This window comes from Malaya genurostris, chromosome 3, assembly GCF_030247185.1.
Source record: "Malaya genurostris strain Urasoe2022 chromosome 3, Malgen_1.1, whole genome shotgun sequence".
Lineage (NCBI taxonomy): Eukaryota > Metazoa > Arthropoda > Insecta > Diptera > Culicidae > Malaya > Malaya genurostris.
The window spans coordinates 242092437-242115899 of record NC_080572.1 but is presented as its reverse complement, the minus strand read 5'-3'; the positions used below and the strand labels follow the sequence as shown (position 1 = coordinate 242115899).

Sequence of the window (23463 nt, the reverse complement as noted above, 5' to 3'; positions counted from 1 at the left end):
AGTCCGTTCGCAGTTGGAGCGGGCAGTCAGTGCGTGTTATTTTTTTTGCCGAAAAGTTAATCAAATCAATCACCGATTCGGTCTAAGTTCCTAAGGTCCCTCCCGAAACAAACTCCCGAAATCGAAAAGTTCTAAATGACTCGTTAATGGAGTCGAAAGGTAAAGATTTATCTGCCAGTTCTAGGAAGCTGCCGACAAGTAATCAATTACAAGATTGAGTTGGAAACAAGCAGTCATCGGAGTTTGCTTGTTTTTCGTGCTGTTAGAAACTGTTATTGACACACACACGTGATCGAATGATGGAAGTTTTTAAACTGAAATCTGAAATGTTTTGTTATGATTACTGAAAAATTAAACTACTACTGATTAGAGAGAAACCGGCAATAATAAATATAACGATATCAGCTGTTGCCTTTACCGAACCTTCTGCATCGAGCTACATAAGGCGATTCCATCTTACGTGATTTTTGGACAGGGTGGTAGACATCCTTGTAAATCACTGGTAACTTACGAGAATCAGCTGATTATATGCTAGTTTTGCGAACAACCTGTTCACTACGGTAAACGTTGCACTGGAACTGCGAAAATGATAACTTCAACTAAAGAGAAGGAAACACATTCAGCATTCGGTAACTAGTGGGCCCAGTACTTCTGTTTCAAAAATACTTTTGTCATCGAACCAACTAGCAACCGCCATCAATTCAAAACTAGGCACAAACTGTGGAACTAGTAATGATCCCGAGACTATCCTGATCGACTGCCCGAATCCGAGTTAAGCTCTAGAATTTATTTGCAGAATTCTGGTACATAAATATTATACTAGAATCCAGATCCTAGCTTCGTTTTAGAATTCAGTTCGAGAATACAAAGCTCAGTACCAGAATTCATTTACAGAATCCAGTTTCGAAATAGATCCAGAATCCAGATTCAGAACTTAATTGCAGAATTCCCGAAACAATGCAAAGATCCAAATCCCGGATTACAAAATCCAGTTCTATATTTGAGTTCAAAAATTCTTTTTTGGAATCCTATTTCAAAAGTTCAATTTCAAAATTCAGGTCCCCGATTCCAATCCAACTTAATATCCAGAATTCCATGTTCTGAATCCAAGTCAAAGATTCAGCTTCAGTGCCCAGATTCAGTTTCAGGTCAAGAATTCAGTTACATAATACAGGTTCAGAATTTAGTTCAAGAATTCGGTTCTCGATTCTAGTTCCCGAATTCTTGTCCAAAATGTAGCTCTCGGGCTCATTTTTAGAATCCATTTCCAGAGCTCAATTTCAGAATCAAGGTCTAGAATTAAATTTCTGAATCCCAAAAACCTTTGTTCTAAAACTTAATTCCTTTGTTCTAAAACTGAATTCCATAATCCGGCTCAGGAATTTCAAGATACTGTCCTAGTGTTCTGTTCCTGAATTGAAATCCAAAATTCAATTCCAGAATCCAGTATATTTTTCGAATCAAGGTCCGAAAATGAAATCCTAGAACCCAACTCATGAACTCAGTTTTAGAATTCATTTACAGAATCAAGTTCCAAAGTACAGCTCCAGGATCCTGGTTCGAAACATAGTTTCTGTATTCATTTACAGAATCCAGGTTCAGAATTCAGTGCCAGAGTTTTCGAAACCAATGTAAACATTCGAATCAGTCATCCAAGACTGAATTTCCAGTATCCCGGTACAGAATTCAGTTCCAGAGTCCAAGTTCTGTTGCAAAATCGAAATCAAAGATTCATATCCTGTGTTCAAGTCCAGAATTCAGTTTCATGTTCAAAAATTCAAAAATTTAGCTTCACAACACAGGTTCTCGTCGATCCCAAGGATTCAAAATCTATGATTTTTTTATAGGAAAAGTTGTAAACCTACTTGTAATATATAAATAGTTTCATCAATTGAAATAATTAAATTTACAGTAAAAAAGAAAGCCTGTTAGTGGATGCTGTCACGTCAATTCGACCACGTTTCACACATTACCCACCCGTTTTTTTTTTGGATATGTTGGTGGCATTTCGTTGATTTGCTTCAAGATAAGCAAATGCTACGTGTGGGTTAGATACCGCACCAAAAAACCGCATAACCTCGGAAATCTGGGTGATAAAAAAACATGACTTCAGAAATCCGCATAACTTCAAAATTCAAAACTCAGTACAAAAATCCGTTTCCGGAATTCAATTCTAGAACTCTGTTCCAGAATCCTGGTCCACATTTCAGGTCCGGAACAAACTTTCTGAATGCGGAATCGAAATCCAGATCCAAAGTTAGGAATTTTTTTTCAGGAGAAGTTTTAGAATATGTTGATCGATTTCCCTACGTGTGAAAATATGTGTATAATTTTAGAAAAATGCTTGGCAAAAAGTCGTTTGTTTAAAATTATTCATTCATTTTTTTTACTTGAATTTTTAAAGAGAAGTGTTTTCATGTAACATTTTTCTGAGTTTTGGAGGGAGTTTGAACCCTTAAAACACCTTCCCTGTATACGCACCTGAACAGTGGGGCTGTTGGGACTTCGAAATAATTGTTCTCATTGTTCTCACATTGAAGATGTTTTACCATTCGGTCCTTTTTGGGACCAACCGAAGAATAGGTTACAATATTTTCATCAATTGAAAACCGTAAATTTACAGTAATTCGTATCCGGGTGCAATTTGATAGGGTTCTAGGGGACTGTAAGACCGTGTATATCTAAACTTGGTTAAATACAGTAGATTTTTTTTCAAACGCAGTCCAAAACAAGCAACTGATCAAGAGTTCAGAAGTTGTACGATGCGATACTTGCTGTAAATAGGAACTGCAAAATCGTGGCCTGCGAAACCTATATAAAATCCGATTACAAATCTATGCCGTGACCTCAATAACATATGATACGAGAAGGGCATATATTGAACCATTCCGAGACAGCGATTCGAATCGAAAGTTTTTGTAACAAAGCTATGGTCTGGCAAGCTATTCGTTGCAGACTCAAAAACTGCATCGAAAATATACACCTAAGAATGGTTACAAAAACGACTTTCACCCATAATTCGAAGTCACAGCAATCCCACGACAAAAGGGCCTAACTGCAAATGACAGTTTTTCTTTGTTTATTTTTTTTTTGTACGATTTACCGGATTGATTTTATATTTGACGCATTATTCTTCGCAAAAGTCTCAAGTTTAAACCACAAACTTTCGGTTTGTATTGGAATCTTTGAAGAAATTACAGTAATTGGAAGTGTATCGAAAATAAGCTACCCACAAAATTTTCTTTCAAATTATGATAAAAAACGATATTTTATTCAAACTAAAAAATTTGATTGTACGAGATTAAACTTGAGCATAATGAAAACCGGATGAAATTTAAATTAAAGCTTGCTTCATTTAGAATTGGAACAAACTTTTGCTCATATTGTGGCGCTCCTGGTGGACGGATTTGGAAGCTCTTGGCGCCCACGTGTCGGGAATTTTGTCAGCTTCACGTATGATTTTTGACATTCCGAAAATCGACTGTACTTTGTAAACAATCAACATGGAAGCCGAAAGAAGGAAAAAAAATGGTGCACAGTTATTTGGAAAATCCATTGTGGTCTGCATTTAAGCTAGCTAAACAGCTGAAATTGCCTAGAAATACCGAATGGCGCGTTTTCAAACGGTATAAGGAAAGATTGACGACGATTCGGAAGTGGAGGCCAATCGTCGGAGTGGAACTGTCGATCGGAAACTGCGTGGTAAGATGTTGAAGACGATTAAGAGGAACCCTAATCTGTCGGACCGTGATTTGGCCAGAAAATTTGGTACTGCCCATAGTACCGTGAGAAGAACTCGACTCCGGGAAGGAATCAAGTCGTATCGAGGTAGCAAACAGCCAAATCGAACCATAAAACAGAATAGTGTGGTCAAAATTAGTGCTCGGAAACTATATGACCAGGTGCTGACCAAGTTCAACGGGTGTCTTCTGATGGACGATGAAACCTGTGTCAAGGCTGACTTCGGTCAAATCCCAGGTCAAAAATTTTACTTGGCAACGGCTCGGGGGGATGTTCCAGCCAAATTTAAATTTGTTTTTGCCGACAAATTTGCAAGAAAATTTATGATTTGGCAGGGCATTTGCAGCTGCGGCAAAAAAACGAAAGTTTTCGTTACAAATAAGACAATGACATCGGAACTATACCAGAAAGAGTGTCTCCAAAAACGAATTTTGCCGTTCATCCCACGACCATCCTGTAATGTTTTGGCCAGATTTGACAAGCCGTCATTACAGCAAAGTCGTTCAAGAATGGTATGCAGAGAAAGGGGTCCAGTTTGTTCCGAAAAACCTTAACCCACCCAACTGCCCCAGTTCCGCCCTATTGAGAAATACTGGGCAATCGTGAAGAGGAGATTCAAGGCAAAGGGAAAGGTTGTCAAAGACATCAATCAGATGACGACCTGATGGAATAAGATAACTAAAACGATGAACGAAGAAGGTGTGCGCCGCCTACTGAGCCGTGTTACAGGAAAAATTCGAGAATTCCTTCAGAACCGTGACGAATAATTTTATCCGTATTTTTTCTTAAAAGTATGAAGAAAACGCTACATTTGTATAAAAAAAGATCTTGAATACAATAATAAATAACTGAAATACAGGCAATTGTCTTTGTTCCAATTCTAAATGAAGCAAGCTTTATTCCTTCACGAATTTTCGAACTTTTGATCGAACACTCTTCATCAAGTTACGGACAAGTGTTGCAAGCAAAAAATTTTTTCAACTTCTGTTCCCAGCTGCCTAACCAGTCTTCTTGAATACCCTCTTCACGATTGCCCAGTAACGTTCGATGAGTCGAAGCTGAGGGCTATTTGGAGGATTGATATTTTTCTCAACGAAATTTACACCCTTTTCCGCAAGTCAATTGAGAGTGGTTTTTGGCATAGTGAGCCGACGCTAAATTCGGCCAAAACAATGGAGGTGTACTATGCTTCTTATATAAAGGCAGCAATCTCTTCTGGAGACACTCAGATCGATAGATTTCTGCATTTATAGTTCCGGTAGTGTAAAAAATGGTTGACTTCAAACCACAGAAACATATTGCTTGCCATAAAAGTACCTTTCGACCGAATTTCTCCACTTGAATCGACCTGTCCGGATCGCTCACATTCTCCCCAACGACGTCAGTAAAGTATTGTGGACCTGGAAGGGTTTTTGAGTCCTCCTTTACACAAGTCTCATCGTCCATCGAAACGCATGCATCCGGACACAGCAAAAGACGCGAATACAATTTCCGGGCCCTTGTTGCTGCTCGCTTCTTCTGTTCTACACTTTTGTTTCGAGATTTTCTGCTTCTTGTAGGTCTTCAGGTGATTTCGTCTCTTGATACGCTGGACCATTCCGACACTCGATCCTGCTTTTTTGGCCAAATCACTTATTGGCATTGATTTGTTCTTCATGATCAGAGATACCAGTTTATGGTCCAGTTTCGGGTTGGAAAAACCGGGGTTTCTGCCTTTTTACCTTTTATATATATATATATATATATATATATATATATATATATATATATATATATATATATATATATATATATATATATATATATATATATATATATATATATATATATATATATATATATATATATATATATATAAGTATAGAATTCGCTCAAACTTTAGAAAAAAATTTCCGAGGCCGAATGTCATATATCCGTGTGCGTGTGCGTGTTTGTGTGTGTGTTGTTAACTAAGAGGTCGAGATCTCAGAGATGGCTGGATCGATTTTGATCAAACTAGTCGCAAATGAAAGGTCTCTCCGTCACCCAGAATGCTATTGAATGGTTTTGAGATAGGATGTTTACTTTTTGAGTTATACGAAGTTTTATATCAAAATTTTTAGTTTTTTGACAGTATCTGTACCACCTGACCTTGAAAACAGAATATGTTCCTATACTTAGATTCCACACGATAATAGCTTTCCAACAAGCTAAAGATTGTTAAAATCCGTCCATTTTCAACGGAGATATCGACATTTTTGTATAAGCGACTTTTCTCCCTATTCCAGCAGTAGGAGTTTTGAGCGCTGTATGACAAAGCAATGCTTGGGAGCAACGGAAAACACGATTTTTTATACTGTTACATACAATTGTTTCTAAGTACCAAAAAGACTGTGTACAGCATCCTTTTTCATGACAATTTGCCTCGGACCGATTTTTGGGGGTCAAAGGTGCACGACATCTTGGAAGGAGCGACAAATATCATATCTTACTGTTTGTATCGGCAGTTTGATTGACTTAGCTCTGGTCGTCACAAGCCCCGACCTCATGCCTACACGGTATCAAATGATGACTGGTGACTCCTGTTTTTAGCAGAATGAGGAGGTGCGGAGTATTAGCAAGCGGTGGGACAGAGTGCAACTGTTGATAAGGAACTAACATCTTACTATAGATGTCTCGATTATCAACCCACTTTGTGACTGTTGCTAATATTCTCAACGTGGGAAGTGTGCAACATGTAAACTTTTATTAAAAAAATTATAAATTTTATATTATTAATAGTAACTATCCTATTGCCCTGAGCTTAGGATGATAAACGGGCGCGTACCCTGCTTGGCGGATGAGGGTGGGAGTCAATTTACACTTCGTGTTGACCAAGTCGGATCATACCGAGATCGATCGCTCGCTTAAAACGGTAAAACGAATTTATTATATCATCTGTATTTATCACAGAGTTGACATGACTGATACTGCTTGAAATTGACAATGGGCCATTGGGTTGTTTCAGGCAGTACTGATGCAATTGGGATGCTTATTCACCCCGGCTCTGTGTTTCGTTCGAGTCGGATTGTTTCGATCGGGTGTGAAGTTTTGCGTTCTGTAGCTCGATCGAGTTCTCCATACAAAGGCATCACTCGATCGAATTACAGAGTGCAGGTTTTTACATTCGTTCGACGGGGTCCGACTCGATCGAGATGCAGAATGGGGGTGATTAATATATCACATTCGTCCGGAACAGGTGAATTAAATTCAAAAAGTGGACTTATTATTATCAGAGATGCCAGATAAAAATTTCAAATATCTTCAGACAGCGTTGAAAAAGTCTGTATATCCGAAAACAAATCTGCTGTTAGCAAATATTGCAGAAATTTCTCTATGATGTATAACTAAACGAACTTGGAAAAACCTGTTTTAATCCACCTAGTGGTGTAATGATGCCTTTCTCATGTACATATAATATTGTGGTATTCTATTAGAAAAAATTCTCTTCGAGTTTTGAAAAAAACCAAGAGATTGTTTATGCATAACATACAGAATAAAAGAGTGCTTTGATTGCGTAAGCCATCCTTAAGAAAACGAAATAAGATCACTATTATATGCACTTTCCGGAATCCGGAACCGGATACCGAAAACCAGGATAGCCGGAAACAGTTTGTTTAGTTGCCTACTGATAATGACTATCGATTTGTGTAGTTTTGAGACCAGTTTAGAAATTTTTTAACGTTTTTTGTTTCGCCGGTTTAAGTGACGGTGTACAATATTGAACACACTTTACCCTATAACTCCGGAACCGGAAGTCGGATCCGGATGAAATTCAGGAATTCCGTATGGGATCGGAAGACCTTTCATTTGAATCCTAGTTTGTCAAAATCGGTTCAGCCATCTCCGAGAAAACCTAGTGAGATTATTTGACACATACACACACACACACACACACACAGACATTGCTCAGCTCGATGAACTGAGTCGAATGGTATATGACACTTGGCCCTCCGGGCCAATTTTCGTTGGTCGGTTTTTCAAGTGATTGCATAACCTTTCTATATGAGAAAGGCAAAAAGGTCGCGACAATTTCAAAAGTCAGATTTACAGACATATCTGCAGTTCTGGCATCTCTGATCAGGAATAAGAGCGAATTGACATCTTATGAACCGTTAAGGAAGTTTCAAACCTTTCCGATCCGGTTCGATATCGGTACTGATGTTATACAAATTGCATTGACGGCGAAACTGATTCGGGCAGGTGTGAAGACATTTTAAGCAATCGTGCCATTGTGTACATACTGTGGCTTCCCTGGACAATCTGGTGTTGAATGTGCATCCTTACCTTACATCATATAATCCAACAAACTTACTAACACCTGACTTTATTTTATCTTATTTCATTTCATGGTGGGGGCGCAATGAAACGAGAATGTTGAAATAAGGAACTGTCATCGAAGGCCTAAGAGCAAGGAAATTTTAGAAAGAAGAACCCTGGGGCGTCTCCAGAGAATGACGAAAAGGTGGTACTCTGAGTGATAACTTGACCTTTGTTAAGCTGTGGTAAGGTGGGGAGAGAGGGGTAAGTGCACTATTGTTTTTAATGTCACTTTATTATTATTACCATTATTATTATTATTGTTCTTATTTTTTTTTATTTTTTTTTATTATTGTAATTATTATTATTGTTCCGTACGCTTTATTTTCAGCCACAAACACAGTAGTTAGTAGTAGTTAGTAAACTTCTAAATGCTATATTTCCCTATTTATCTCCACTATCCCTAACCTAATGTATCTGAAACCAGTGGGACTCAGAGCAGCGCCTGCTGGTGGAGGAAGCCGGTGTGCTATACGGTCTAGTGCATATCAACGGTCAGGCTTTAGTAGGCTCACAGCCAGCTTGAAGTGAACCTCACTCAAGCAGATGGGCGGACACGGTCTGCCAGGTTGTGGGCTGATAAATTACAATTACAATTACAATTTGCCTCGGACCGATTTTAGCACGGTTCGTTTTTGGCAACATAATCGTTCGAATATGGCATATGTAAACCAGATGATATCAGCATTTTCGAGTTGGAAGTAATTCCATAATTATATCGATTTAAACTACTTACAGCCAGGGATGAAAACGGTAGCGGTAGAATACATTTATCCTTGTACATTCTACACATTCAAAATTTTACAGCCTGTTACAACTGCTTGATGGTACATTTACCGCAGAGAGAGTACCAGCGACGGTCAGAACGGTACAGGTAAAACAAAATTTTGTTTTACTTCATTCTACCTTTTCTTGATGGTACGGCCTTGTAGTGCTGCTTGAAACTCCCGTAGATTTCAAAAATGTACTGTAGCTTCCTACCGCCAACGAAAAAAAAAGTATTCTACTGCGGACAAAAATGTACTCTACTGCGGATGAAAAAGTACTTTACAGCTGCGGACGAAAATGTGTTCTACCGCTGTACTTTACGGTGTTTGCTCAGAAGGTGTGTAGTGAAAGGTTGATTGAATTAATCTTTCACATGCATAAGTATTATTTTTGCGGAAAGACGAATTATTATTCAAAATTTATCTATTTGAACAACTGATTATATTTTATTGAACTAGGAATTCGTTGATATTATTCTTTAATCTTTTTGAACAATGCAATTCGTTATCTGGTATCAAGACCTGTATTTACATGAAGAATTGCATTTGCATGAGTCTACCTTGTAAAATTTTTGTGTTGACCATATTTTATGTTTAGAATAATCCAGACTAATAAAAGATTAAAATTTATGGTTATAGAAATGCATTCAGCTAACATAGGATTATTGTACTAATAATCATTTCATGTGTGGAGCTATCACGTTATTTTGAGGACAACGCGACTACCAATCAACAAATTACGATAAAATCGGATGAAATATCTTTGTTTCGGCTCTGAAAAATCAGATTGCGGCATAATTGTGCATAATACTGGTGTTATTATCTTTACGAATGCACTCAGAATGCACCATATTTCAGCTTATTGCGATACGGAGCTGAAATGAATGGAGGTACCGTTACCCTACTCAGAAAAAAAATCAAGTTTTCTGAAGCGGGCAATTTCATTTTTTCCTTGAATTTTTATTTCTAGTTATATCTTTATTTCAAACGTATGCATTTCTAAGGGATTCTTCAAAGAACTTTTTTAAGTCTCTTCAACGGAAACACAGATGCCTTTTCCTGTAATCTAGCCATGCATACAATATATTTAGGCTGTGTTTACAACCCGATAGAAGTTTGATTTATTCAAACAAGGACAAGAAGAAATTTGATTTCCTCTTCGAACCTTTTGTCGATGTTACTATCTTTAAAGATGTATTTTTATTGAACGATAAGAATTGCTTGTACAACTCTTTCCCAACTAGAAAAATCAAATGTCGAGTTCAAAGAAATCGTTAAGTATTTCGCTACGTTTAGAATTTCAGTGACTCGAAGCGGAAATCATTTTTCGCCAGAAATTTTTTTTTTATTAAAGCCCAAGCAAAAGAATATTTTACCGATTTTTTCTTATTAGAGGAGGGTGGCCCAAACTTCACACTGTGGGCTAAGTCGCCATTCCAGCGTTTCTCAGATATAGCGTGGGTGTTAGCTCTACCTAACCTAACCTAACAATTATCATAAAGGTTTCCGTATGACAGAGTAAGTGCAGTTGAAATTGTTTGTGTATCAGAGATTCAATTTTCTTCGAGTTTACTGAAGTGGCTCTAGGCATGTAAATATACTACATATTTTATAACACTAGGTGCATTTGTTTCTTGGGAAGCTTTCGATTGATAAAACCGATTTTGACTCAATTCTGAGTTTAGTGCGTAACAGAATGAAAAGTGTGAAAAACGGTAGTGGTCATAAGTCAACACTTTTCAGGTAGTCCTCCGGTTGCTGTCAGAGAGAACGCGATATGCGAAGCACCTTCTTTTCTCTTCCTAATGCGACACCTTTGGGAAAATAATATAAATGAACAATCAGCTGACGAGGATAGCAAGACGGCGATCATACCAATGGAAATAAATTTGAATGATCTGCATGTTATAACACAGTACAAAACTTGTTTTTAATACACATGATTGACGGTGGTACAAATAGAGTATAATGAATCTAACTTATTTGAAATACATAAATAATTCTGCAACTTAATAATTTTACTTCAAAACATTTTTTGTTCGAGAAAACAAGGAGACAGTAAAATTTAGAAAGATAGAATTTCTTCCTACCTGAAGCGGCGGTGATTTCGACGGTAGTTTTTAACGCGATACTGCTTCGCATGCCTACTGTAATAGAATTTTAGTTTGGATGCAGCAGCGCGGTACAGTACGAATAATAGAAAATGTAAATGTGGGTTAACAGACTACAGTAATAAAAAAGTGGAGGCAGTTTGGATCCCTGCTTACAGCAATAAATGCTGGAAAAACATGACTTTCATATACCATACGACTCAGTTCGTCGAGATCAGCAAATGCGTGTGTGACAAATAATTTCACTCAATTTTTCGGAGATGGCTAAACCGTTTTCTACAAACACAGATTCATATGAAAAGTAGTATACTCCCAAACAAGGTTCCTGAATTACGTTTGGATCCGACTTCTGATTGCGGAACCACAGGATGATAGGTGAAATGAAATTAAAATAATGCAATTCATTTTTCTCGTAGATGGCTGAACCGATCTAAGATTCAAATGAAATCTAAGAATGATCTATGATTCAAATGAGAGGCCTTAAAATCCTATAAAACATTTTACTTTTCAGTCAGATCCGACTTCTGGTTTAAGAGATACAAGGTGATTAATATAAAAATGTCAATTTCATATGAATTAAACAGATTTATCGGGTTTGCAGATTTGGATAGTCGATTACCAAATAAATTTATTTCAGTTTAAGCGGTTTTCGTTTTTGGATTCGGAATGTACTTCCAAATTTTAATTCGCAATACAATTGCTCAAAGATGTCTACACGCTCCTCAGGTGAATTTAACTGATTTCGGCTACACCGATTTTAGAATTCCGGTTCCAGTATTAAAGCTCAATCATTTTCTAAAAAAGGCCAAATCGAGCTTTAAAAACAAAAAATCAAATTAAAGGACTTAAGGTACCATACAAAATTGGTGAATTTGATCCGATTCAAGAATTACAGGATGATGAGTTTTTGAAATTCATACCGATATAGAAGATGTAAATTGTTTGGCCTATTAATTTATCGCCATTCGAATCATATTGGGTTATGCTAGTTCCTGGATTCCGGCTCTGGAAGTACTATAAATAATGACGAAAAACTCTAAAGTGGAACTTACTTCGACATCTCATGGAATGTTCAATCGATTGTCGCGCGTTAAGATTGAAATTCGATACGATTTGCAGTTTCGACATTACAGAGTAACGAGTGATTAAAATCTCAATTTGCCTAAGAACTAAACACCTAAAAATATCCATGCAAAAAACACATGCGGATTGATAAAAAAAGGTATCATCTCACTGCTAGGTGGATTAATCACGTTTTTTGTTCATGACTTCGTCTTTAATTTCTGTATTTTTAAAAACTACCCTAATCGGGATTAGTGCACTTCCCGACCTACTATTTGTGAATATTCTTTCAATCGCACTTGAGACAAAATTCAGTACGACTTTGGCAAAATATACGGCTATTCATATATAATGCTTATTTATGGCTGGTGTGCATTCTGAAAGCTGAATTATGGTTGATTCACAACAGATGAGCTTTCAGATTTCAAATATAGAGCTGAGGATTTTTGGTGCTCATAAAAGGCCACATTTTAATGCCATTATTAGTGCTTACTGGTTACCTGGGTAGTCTCTACGGATCTTCTCGTATATAATAAAGTCTAGTAACTTTTTAACATACCTTCCATAAGTTAAGATTGGTGAAGGTATCCGTTTTCTTCAAAGCCATAAATAAATAGCACAAATCGAAATCATATGTCATCCGGAATGACAGTTTTATAGTCCGACTAGCTCAGAACACAAGTCTCTATTAAGTGGGAAATCCGAGTTCATAAAATTGAATGTATATGACGAATGACAAATGATAAACGATATATCAAACATCGGATGAATAAAATGTTTTGAAACCAAGGATTTGCCAAGGACGATTTGTTACTCCGTGTAGAAACGATACATCAACCAGCACACCCCCTCCTACCCTCGACCCAATGCGAGCATGAGCCCCTCTTCGGAGTCGAAGATTCAACCTTCAACCGAACGCTGCACTGCGAGTGGGACACTGAAATCGAACACCGACTTTGACCCTCGACAAGATATGACTCAATTTTGCCTCGTCTCGCGCTGCGCTCCGGTAACTGAATGCTGTGCTTTTGCTTTTAGTGCTTTACCTACACATATTTGAGTGGCTGTCTGGTTGTTTGGAGAGCTTGAAATTTCGTTATCTCACGACGATTCCAAGAAGGATGAAAGCCCTCTCCTCTCGAGCACCAACGTTCCTTTGTCCTCCTCCCGTTATCACTGTACATACTAGTGTCGTTGTTCGCTGAAATTTGTTACAATTACCGTCGAGTCGTTTCAACTGCTATTTACATTTCACCTTCTTTTGTCCCGTTCGAGGACCGCAGGGTGTTTTCCCGGGAATCAAATAGAAACGGAGAGAGAGATTATTTTATAGGGAACGGAACCGTGGGTTAATGTTATTACCGTTAGCTTGCCAGTTTTTCAATAGCAATAAGGATGCTGGATTACTAAACAGCGGAAAACTTTTCGCTGGTTATGCAATCAGCTTCAAATAACGTTCTTTTTCCCCCTGTTTAAAGCCCACACTGGGGGGAGCACCTGAACGCCAAAATCTGGCAGCTCTGCAATGGAAAAAAAATGGTGACGCAATCAGAGCGGTCATTATCATTTCCATCACGTGGATGCAGCAAACTAGACTGTGAGGACTGAACCGAGCTAGTAGGCTGTGGTGATCGTAGCCGAAGTAAACGAGTGAGTGAGGAGGAGAAAAAAAAGGAAAGGAAATTATCATCGCTTTCCATCCAATCAGCGAAGGCGTGTACCAACAAAACCGTCGCTGGGTGGGGGTGGTCTGGTGGAAAAAAATGACATCGTTCCTCGAAATGTCTGCCTGTTTTGCCACTGTGGTTCGATGAAAAGGAGCCTCCGGAGAGCCGTTGGGCTTATTCAAACCGCAACTGGTAATACTCTGCGAGACCGAGGAATAATCGTTAGCAGAAAGAAAATTAAATTTTTCTTCGTTTTCTTCTTCTTCGCCAAAGGTGAAACTGGTTTAAGCTTATTACAGGCCAAGATGCGCGGCAGGATATCAATAGTATTGCCGTGGCACAGTTTGCCTCTTTTCTTCCATCTACAATTAATGGAAGATTCGCCACACAGTAATGAACGAGAGCTAAACGATGGCCGCAGAGCAAAATCCCAGCAAATTGCTTCATTGGAAGAGCCCTCGATGGGGCTTTTTATTTCTTTTCTTCTGCCAAACGATGGCACAACCATCCCAGGGAAGCTTAGCTTTCTGTACTTGGCCGACCGAAATGATACTTCTTGGTCAAAGGAAATGTTTTCCAACAAACATAAACAGCATTAAGGGCAGCATATTATCGAGAGCCCGCTGAGTTCCGTCGAATAGCTGACAAATTGATTCAATTTGAAAGACTTTTCGAGTCAATATCCTTCATTATTACAAAAGTTACAAAACCGTTTGAGGTCCATCAAATCAATGAACCCGGTTTTATATAATGTTTTTGGTAAACGAAAAAAAAAACGATCCCCTGAATCGAAAGTTTGTGAAATGAGCCCGGCATCATCATCGTCATCATCTTCGTCGTCTTCTTCGTCTTCTTCATCGTTGGCTGTCCCTTTGAGAGGAAATTGAGTTTGGGTGGAAGATGCCAAGGAAATTTATGCGGAGATCGTATTTCTTCAACTGCAGCGCTAAAGGGGTTGAATGAAGGTTTATTTTTTTTTTGTAAAGCTATTTAGAATAAGAAATGAGAAAAAAATATATAAATACACCAAACATCCGCCGGATGATTTGGTTGTACAAATGTGTTTTGGATTCTGCGTCCACGTATGTATTCCTGAAGGAGTGACAGACCGTGGGGAATGGGAAAATGCCAAAAGCGGGGCAACACATTCAGTAAGATTGACGTAATTCGGAAAATCTGAAGAAAAAAAATGACAACACTGCGAGGAACATTCAGCTGCTGTTTTCAATCGAAATAACCATGCACATTGTGACTTTCACACAACAAAAACCGATTTTAATCCACCTAGTGGTTTGATGGTGCCTTTCTTTTTTTTTTATTCAATCTATATATATAAAAATGCAGAGATCATTCTTTGTAATCGCATCACGTAAGAACGGATGGACGGATTGAGATGCTTTTTTTTTGTTTGATCAGTTTTTACCCCCACCGGGTTCGTACATCAAAAAAATTAGGAAAACTTACCGGAAAAGTGGGAAAAACCAATAAAGTTATTTTGTATGGACAATGGAATTTTCCACTGAAAAAGTCGCGTATGCTTACTAGATCATCGATAGGTGTTTGGCGCATAGCGAGTTGCATAAGTGTTAGGCCGTCGAAGAAAGGAATACTAGATCGTTGAAAGAATTGTTTGGCGCGCAACGATTCATGATTCATGTGATTCTTCATTTCGAGCCACGTGCTTAATTGGGTATCGAAATTATTGCTTGCCAAATGACTCAATGACGGAATGCTCAGTCAGGAGAAAAGTTCTGATATCATTTACCAGTTGATTAATTGTGTTCAATTAAGTCAGATGAATAGTATTGGTCATCGCGAGCGCGAGTTCAACTAATCAGAATATTTTTGAGCGAATCAATGAAAAGAGTGTGCCGTAGAAGCGCTAAGGTCAACCTAAGAGATTTTCACTGCATTCTGCTTTCTAATGATTTAGATTACACTAAGCGCACATAATAAGTTGCATTTAGAACAATGTTCAAGATGATTACCATAATGGAACGAGACCATTTTATATTTCATATTCTGTGAAGAATGTTCAAATTGGTAAGATGAATATCAAATTAAAATTTAAGCATCGTCTCTCCAAATAACCAGAAGTTCCACAGTACCTGAAAAATATCCACTTTGTTAGAGCTGTGAAGTACGCGTGGCACTTTTTGGCACGGGTGAATATTCAAGTATGAGTAATTCCTTAAAAACGGATTGTTCAGAATCCTCTTCAGAAATCTTTTTTTTACGAACTTTTTGTTACTTGGGCTAAATACAAACTGTAAACATATCCTACTCTAAAGAACGAACAACTCTAGAAGAGAAACTCTTCAGCATTTTGTTAGGTTTATCAATACGAAGTTCTGGTTAGTGAGCTTCTTTATCGATTACCGAAAGCAAGAATCACATCTGGAAGAGAAAACGTGGCACCTTATATCCTTTATGACGAAGCCATTAGTGAGGGATCTCTGTTCAGTATTTTGATCTGTAATATCTGATAATCTGTACATTTGCTCAAATTTTGCTTAACAGAAGTATTTCACATTTTCACATTAATTTTTGGTGATATTTCTTTTTCGGGCTAAAGCGAATGTGTGTCGAATTCCATTGATTGTAGGTTAATCAGAAAAATAATGGAGAGAAACGTTAATCATTTAGTCGTTTGACAACTCTGAGGTCCGAAAACATAAATTCGAACAAATAATTGTTGGGCGAAACGAAGTTCGACGGGTCAGCTAGTAATATAATATATATTTAGGCACACTGCTTAAGCTCTAAGATGCCAAGGGTATTTTCTAATCTTAATTAACGACTAACTTAAAACTAGAATAGTATCATTAGATTATGTCGTCTTTGATTTTCTAGAATCCATTGTATGTTGCATGGGTCTTCCAGATGGCCCTATCTATGGCCGTTTCCTTTCGGTTCGTGTGGGTCCGCGGGAAACACCCCCAGTCTACGAAGGCCCGGCGGGTGGCCCGCATGCTGGTCATCGACTGGCGCGTAGAACCGTAGGCGGTGATGGCGATGTTACAGAAGAGAATGAGAAAAAAAAGTAAATATTGTGGAAACCGAGGTAAAAATGGGCTATACGAAACAAAATGTCTGAAAACTACAAAGATCTAATTAGTTGCCATCGAGATGGTGAAGAGACGGAGAAAGGGGGAACGAAAAGTTAGTGACAAAAAAAAAAGATCTTGTTAGTTCCAATGAAGATGGTGGACAGGGACGGGGATCGAGAGAATCGGGCGGATATTAGTGTCGAACCTGTAGATGGAGATTATACTTTCTGAGCAAGGTATATCAGATTAAACTTGGATATTAATGTGTTTAAGGTACTGATACACCCAAACCTCCATTTACGTAACTTATATATGTATATATGTATTAATATACGTACACATGTGTGCAAATATTTGTATTTCTTAATACATATAAATATTGGTGAAGTAAAAGCGATCATTTATATGTATAAATATTTACACATATATGCAGACGAGTGAGTGTGCAAGCATACATACATACATATATAAGGTTCATAAAAGGAGGTTTGGGTGTATATGAGAAACATATATGAACTATCCCGACTCGCCATCACATCTCGGACCGGCCCAAGTAGCAATCCGCAACTAATTCTGATACGACAAAGTCCAAACTATGTTGCAACAAGAGCACGAATATGTGTTTTATGTTATACTACTTAAAACATGGTGACAGCAATGTTTCTTCATAACATAACTAGTTACGAAATAGTTATTTATTTTTCAAATCACCACATCTTTTTGTCATATTGAATTAAATATAATTTATAAGCTATCGTTACTTAATCCAAACATATTTTTAATCACAACAATGCTTCTACCCACTAGTTGAAAATAAGTTTGTTTGACTTCAATAGTAGAAACCCATAACTAGTTTTGATACCACTTAACCCAACTGTGTTGCAACAAGAGCACGAACATGTTTTTTATGTTATACTGGTTAAAACAAGGTGACAGCAGTGTTTCTTTATAACGTAAACATTAAACTAACTATCATTTGTAAGTTATCGTTACTTGATTCTAACATATCTTTAATCACAGCTATGCTTTTAGCTACTTGTTGAAAAAAGGTTTATTTTCCGTTACGAAAACCATTATAAATACGTAAGCGTATATGTAAATCGTTACTGTGAATTGATGTAGTAATAACTTAGATATTATAAGATTATAACATATAATTTCTTCATTAATTCAGGTAGTTATCGTTCAGTTTTCCCAACGTTATGATAACTGTTGCAACAAGAGCACGAACATGTTTTTTATGTTATACTGGTTAAAACAAGGTGACAGCAGTGTTTCTTTATAACGTAAACATTAAACTAACTATCATTTGTAAGTTATCGTTACTTGATTCTAACATATCTTTAATCACAGCTATGCTTTTAGCTACTTGTTGAAAAAAGGTTTATTTTCCGTTACGAAAACCATTATAAATACGTAAGCGTATATGTAAATCGTTACTGTGAATTGATGTAGTAATAACTTAGATATTATAAGATTATAACATATAATTTCTTCATTAATTCAGGTAGTTATCGTTCAGTTTTCCCAACGTTATGATAACTGTTGCAACAAGAGCACGAACATGTTTTTTATGTTATACTGGTTAAAACAAGGTGACAGCAGTGTTTCTTTATAACGTAAACATTAAACTAACTATCATTTGTAAGTTATCGTTACTTGATTCTAACATATCTTTAATCACAGCTATGCTTTTAGCTACTTGTTGAAAAAAGGTTTATTTTCCGTTACGAAAACCATTATAAATACGTAAGCGTATATGTAAATCGTTACTGTGAATTGATGTAGTAATAACTTAGATATTATAAGATTATAACATATAATTTCTTCATTAATTCAGGTAGTTATCGTTCAGTTTTCCCAACGTTATGATAACTGTTGCAACAAGAGCACGAACATGTTTTTTATGTTATACTGGTTAAAACAAGGTGACAGCAGTGTTTCTTTATAACGTAAACATTAAACTAACTATCATTTGTAAGTTATCGTTACTTGATTCTAACATATCTTTAATCACAGCTATGCTTTTAGCTACTTGTTGAAAAAAGGTTTATTTTCCGTTACGAAAACCATTATAAATACGTAAGCGTATATGTAAATCGTTACTGTGAATTGATGTAGTAATAACTTAGATATTATAAGATTATAACATATAATTTCTTCATTAATTCAGGTAGTTATCGTTCAGTTTTCCCAACGTTATGATAACTGTTGCAACAAGAGCACGAACATGTTTTTTATGTTATACTGGTTAAAACAAGGTGACAGCAGTGTTTCTTTATAACGTAAACATTAAACTAACTATCATTTGTAAGTTATCGTTACTTGATTCTAACATATCTTTAATCACAGCTATGCTTTTAGCTACTTGTTGAAAAAAGGTTTATTTTCCGTTACGAAAACCATTATAAATACGTAAGCGTATATGTAAATCGTTACTGTGAATTGATGTAGTAATAACTTAGATATTATAAGATTATAACATATAATTTCTTCATTAATTCAGGTAGTTATCGTTCAGTTTTCCCAACGTTATGATAACTGTTGCAACAAGAGCACGAACATGTTTTTTATGTTATACTGGTTAAAACAAGGTGACAGCAGTGTTTCTTTATAACGTAAACATTAAACTAACTATCATTTGTAAGTTATCGTTACTTGATTCTAACATATCTTTAATCACAGCTATGCTTTTAGCTACTTGTTGAAAAAAGGTTTATTTTCCGTTACGAAAACCATTATAAATACGTAAGCGTATATGTAAATCGTTACTGTGAATTGATGTAGTAATAACTTAGATATTATAAGATTATAACATATAATTTCTTCATTAATTCAGGTAGTTATCGTTCAGTTTTCCCAACGTTATGATAACTGTTGCAACAAGAGCACGAACATGTTTTTTATGTTATACTGGTTAAAACAAGGTGACAGCAGTGTTTCTTTATAACGTAAACATTAAACTAACTATCATTTGTAAGTTATCGTTACTTGATTCTAACATATCTTTAATCACAGCTATGCTTTTAGCTACTTGTTGAAAAAAGGTTTATTTTCCGTTACGAAAACCATTATAAATACGTAAGCGTATATGTAAATCGTTACTGTGAATTGATGTAGTAATAACTTAGATATTATAAGATTATAACATATAATTTCTTCATTAATTCAGGTAGTTATCGTTCAGTTTTCCCAACGTTATGATAACTAAAACGCAAACAAAACAGCCTTTATTGGCTTGAATATGGCGAACACAATATGGAGTCTCAAGAAGTGTATGAAACGTAAATAAAACCAGGATATTACTTTCTTCAAAACTACTTTTTGCCGAAAATAGTGAAAGGCAGAATAGTCATTTTTGTTCTATGCACTGTCATAAACACGAAGAAAATAATATAGGGATTGAACATCGAATGTGATAATATTATAGTTCTCATGATATATGAATTTAAAACGATGAGAAATCACTCTACTTGGAATAAATTTGAGCATTCTGAACATAGGGTTATTTTGTTGTTTGTTTTTTATATCTTCATAAACAGATTTTGATTGAAGGCGCATAAAAAAACAGTTAAGTAAAATTGAATTCCGCTCGACAATTTTTGGATCGTTGTGAAATTTGTACCTTGTATCAAGTTTGTGACTTAAAGTACTCTTCTGCTTTTTTTATTGATGATAGAAAAGTATTTTGGATTCATTCAATGTTTATAATGTCGATGGTGACCAAGTTTCAACTAGTTTACTTGGAAACAAGTTATTTTCAAGTTATGAAAAGATAAGTTATTTAAATATGGCATTACAACGTAACGACTACTTATTTTTATCCGACTTAGCAACTAGTAGAAACTGCGCTTTTTGAGTCATGCAAGTGGTTAGATGTTAGTAACAATCACTCAAATATCTGGTTGCAAACTAGTCACAAACAAGCTAGCGTAACAAAAATTGTTACTTGGGGGAACCTCAGGTGGTCTACCTCGGGCCCTGAGGGATTCCAGTAGCTTCGACCTGGCGTCACGATACTCTACGCACGACCACACGACATGCTCGATGTCCTGATAACCCTCGCCACAGGTGCAGAGCCCGCTCTCCACGATCCCGATACGCCGGAGATGTGAGTTGATAGTGTAGTGGTTTGACATGAGCCGAGACATCACACGAATGAAATCGCGACTCACGTTCATCCCCCTGAACCAAGGTTTCGTCGATATTTTGGGAACAATGGAGTATAGCCATCGTCCCAGTTCGTCATTGCTCCATGAAGTTTGCCAACTTTCGAGTGTCCTCTGACGAGAAATGCTAAAAAATTCATTGAAGCAGATTGGTCTTTCATAAATTTCACCTTCTAATGCACCCACCTTAGCCAATGAGTCTGCCTGTTCATTGCCTGGAATGGAAGAATGTGATGGGACCCAGACTAAGGATATTAAATAAGACCGACCAGATAAAGTTCTCAAGTGTTCCCGTATTTTCCCCAGAAAGTATGGGGGATACTTTCCTGGCTTCATTGAACGGAGAGCTTCTATTGAACTTAAACTATCCGTGACAATGAAGTAACGGTCTTTGAGTAAATTTTCAATGATCTCAAGTGTATACTGAATAGCAGCTAATTCTGCGACGTAGACTGAAGCCGGATCACTGAGTTTGTACGAAGCGGTGATGTTTTTATTGAAGATACCAAAGCCTGTGGATCCGTTGAGATTTGACCCATCAGAGTAAAACATCCTTTCACAGTCAACTGCTCTGAATTTATAATAAAAAATATTAGGGATCACTTGAAGGCGTAGGCGTACGGAATCCCACGAATCTCTTCTCTCATGGATGTGTCGAACAACACAGTAGAATCAGAAGTATCCAAGAAATGAGCACGGTTGGAAACAAACGAAGAAGGATTAATATTCTGAGCCATGTAATCAAAATACAAGGACATAAAACGGGTCTGAGAATTGAGCTCGACAAGCCTTTCGAAGTTTTCAATCACCGTCGGATTCAAGACATTGCATCGAATCAGCAATCGATATGAGAGATCCCAGAATCGGTTTTTAAGTGGTATAACGCCCGCCAGCACTTCGAGACTCATCGTATGAGTCGACTGCATACAACCCAAGGCTATACGCAAGCAACGATACTGAATTCTTTCCAGCTTGATGAAATGGGTGTTCGCCGCGGATCGGAAGCAAAAGCATCCATATTCCATCACGGACAATATCGTTGTTTGGTACAGCCTGATCAGGTCTCCTGGGTGGGCACCCCACCAAGTTCCGGTTATTGTGCGAAGAAAATTAATTCTCTGCTGGCATTTTTGTTTCAGATACCTAATGTGACATCCCCACGTGCCTTTGGAGTCGAACCAGACCCCGAGATATTTAAATGTGAAGGCCTGAGCTATGGTTTCACCCCTTAGTTGAAGCTGTAGTTGTGCTGGTTCTCGCTTCCTCGAAAATACAACCAGCTCAGTTTTCTCCGTAGAGAACTCGATACCCATTTGAAGAGCCCACGTCGACAAGTTGTCGAGGGTATCTTGCAATGGTCCTTGGAGATCAGCAGCTTTGGGTCCTATAATAGACACAACGCTGTCGTCGGCAAGTTGTCTTAGCGTGCAAGATGTGTTGATACATTCATCAATATTGCTTACGTAGAAATTGTATAAAAGGGGGCTTAAACATGAGCCCTGAGGAAGACCCATGTAACTGAATCGTATTGTCGACAAATCATCCTGCGCAAAATGCATATGTTTCTCGGACAATAGATTATACAAAAAGTTATTCAAAACTGGTGAAAGACCATGCTTATGCAACTTCTCAGATAGGATATGTATTGAAACTGAGTCGAAAGCCCCCTTGATATCTAGGAAGACTGATGCCATTTGTTCTTTACGGGCAAATGCCATTTGAATTTCGGTTGAGAGCAACGCAAGACAATCGTTCGTTCCTTTGCCCCGGCGAAAACCAAATTGTGTATCTGAAAGCAAGCCATTAGTCTCGACCCAATTGTCTAGGCGGAAGAGAATCATTTTTTCAAACAATTTCCGGATACAGGAAAGCATAGCAATCGGCCGATACGAATTGTGGTCGGAGGCTGGTTTCTCTGGTTTTTTAAAGGCGATAACCCTCACTTGTCTCCAGTCATGAGGGACAATATTACCCTCAAGAAACTTGTTAAATAGATTCAACAAGCGCCTTTTGGCAGGGTCAGGCAGATTTTTCAACAAGTTGAATTTGATTCTGTCTAGCCCCGGGGCTTTATTGTTACACGACAAGAGTGCAAGAGAAAACTCTACCATCGAAAACGGTGTTTCGTTTGTATTCGCTGTCGCTACGCGGGAGATCTTCTGGTCCGGAACAGAGTCGGGACACACTTTTTTAGCGAAATCGAATATCCAGCGGTTAGAATATTCCTCGCTTTCGTTCGTGGTGTTTCGATTGCGCATTCGTCGGGCTGTGTTCCAAAGAGTGCTCATCGATGTTTCTTTTGTTAATCCGTCAACAAAACGGCGCCAGTATCCACGTTTCTTTGCTTTAATTAGGTTCTTCATTTGCATGTCTAACGCCGCGTAATTCCGATAATTATCAGGTGTTCCGTTTTTTCTAAAAATGATATACGCTGCCGATTTTTTAGCGTTTAACTCTGAGCACTCTTTGTCCCACCACGGGTTGGGAGGACGGATGTTAGTTTTCGCGCCCGGTACACGTTTCGTCTGAACTTGAATCGCGGTTCCGAGAGGAACTCC

General features: G+C 37.5%; 1 protein-coding gene across 2 annotated transcripts in view; it reads left to right on the top strand.

Annotated features, from left to right (window-relative positions):
- LOC131434755 (uncharacterized) overlaps positions 1–23463 on the top strand; it is a 493742-nt gene that overhangs the window by 26477 nt on the left and 443802 nt on the right. The gene's annotated exons all lie outside the window — the stretch shown is intronic.